This window comes from Lactuca serriola, chromosome 1 (genome assembly GCF_051521515.1).
Source record: "Lactuca serriola cultivar US96UC23 chromosome 1, Lser_US96UC23_V15, whole genome shotgun sequence".
NCBI lineage: Eukaryota > Viridiplantae > Streptophyta > Magnoliopsida > Asterales > Asteraceae > Lactuca > Lactuca serriola.
The window spans coordinates 147,536,234-147,538,301 of record NC_136408.1 but is presented as its reverse complement, the minus strand read 5'-3'; positions in this window follow the sequence as shown (position 1 = coordinate 147,538,301).

Sequence of the window (2,068 nt, the reverse complement as noted above, 5' to 3'; positions counted from 1 at the left end):
CTTTTCTGATTCAGTATTTTATTTCCCATGATAGCTGGGAAGCTGCCGGAGCAGCAGTCAGGGATTTCTCATTCAGGAGTTCAGCAGTCAGCATCACGAGGTGAGTTTCCCTCTAGTACGAACGGGTCTAAGGCCAAAATGTTGGCCCGTTTAATTAGTAGTAGTTTTCGGACCTCGGTCCGATGCAGTAGTTAGAATGTTTGATGCCTTCGTGACTGAGACAGTGTTTTGTGTGTTATGTGTTCCGGGCTATGACCCGATGCAGCTTGCAGTTTATGTGTTCATGCTTGTTGATATGTTCAAGCTATGCTATGATATGCTCAATTAGTTTCCAGACTTCGGTCCGATGCAGTTAGTTCCGGACTCCGGTCCGATGCAGGGGACAAGGTCCCAGTCAGTCCCGGACTTCGGTTCGATGCAGTTAGTTCCGGACTTCGGTCCGATGCAGAGGGCAAGGCCCTAGTTAGTACCGGACTTCGATCTGATGCAGTTTCCGGACTTCGGTCCGATGCAGTGGGCAAGGCACAGTATGTGTTATATGTTATTTTATGGTATGAGGTAGTTTGGGGGAGCTCACTAAGCTTTGTGCTTAGAGTTTCAGTTTTGGTTTCAGGTACTTCCGCAAGTCAAGGGAAGAGCTCGGGTTGATGGTATCGCACACACCACAGTTTCAGTTTGTCCTGGGAGTTGTTTTAGCTTTTCATAGATGTGATTTGACACAGTGTTGATACAGTTTTCTAGTGATACTTTGCTATGATTTTGAGATATTGACGTATGGGTTTATTTTATGATATTGGCATGATGTTTTTAGTAATTATTCAACAAAAATTTTTGGGTCGTATTGTGGGATGTTTCAACAAGTGTATATATATACAGGAAGATGAAACTGAAAGAGAGTAAATGACTCCTAACTCTTAGGAACTAGTTATAGACTATTTCATATGTACATGTGTTAAATATTATGCTATTTTCCTCCGGCAAGCTAAACAGAGGGACGAACTTGAAGCTTGGAACGAAGAAAAACTACTCTATCCTTGCCAGAGGCTTTGTGAAAATATCCGCAATCTGATCAACTGATGAAACATAAACTATCTTCAATGTGCCTTCTTCTACTTGCTCACAGATGAAATGATAATCCAATGCAATATGTTTTAAACGAGTGTTGATAACCGGATTTTTACTCATGAAAATAGCCCTAACATTGTCTCATAATAGAAGTGGTGAGTGAGTGATTGGTGCTTGAAGATCCGCTATCAGCTGTTTGATTCGTAATAATTCAACAGTAGTATAAGCCAAAGACCTATACTCAGCTTCCTTGCTTGATCTAGCCACTACTTTTGCTTTCTGGACTTCCAACTAATTAGATTTGATCCATGAAAGATGGTAAAGCCATATTAAGAATGACTATCATCACGATCTGAATTCCAACCTGCATCAGAATAAGCATGAAAAGCTCGAATTATAGTAGGTTTGAAGTGAATACATTGATCAATAGTCCGTTTTAAGTATCGAAGTATATGTTTCATGTTTTCCAATGTCGAGTTGTGGGAGCATGCATGAACTGACAAACACTGTTAACCGTGTAAGCAATATTGGGACGTGTAATTGCTGCGTACCGAAGAGAACCAACGATCTATCTATACAGTTTTTATCTTCAAATGGGTCACCTTCTAATTGAAGACGATGATAAGGATCTACTAGAGTCAACATTGGGGCAGCAATCACCATGTTGCTTTTGTTTATGACATCTTGTATATAGGCCTATTGAGAAATTTGAAGACCATCTGCATGTCTATGTATTTGAAGACCAATAAAATAATGCAAAACACGAAGATCTTTTATTAAAAAATATTGATTCAGGGCATTAATAAACATCTGAAGGTGAGATGCATTTGTGCATGTTAAAATCAACTCATCCACATATACAAGAACATAAACAGTTGAGGTAGGTGAAATATTCACAAACATGGATGTATCCGATTTACATGCTCGAAAGCTATTTGTAACGAAGTATTGCTTTAGTTTTGTAAACCAAGCTCTAGGTGCTTGTTTAAGTCCGTAAAGAGCT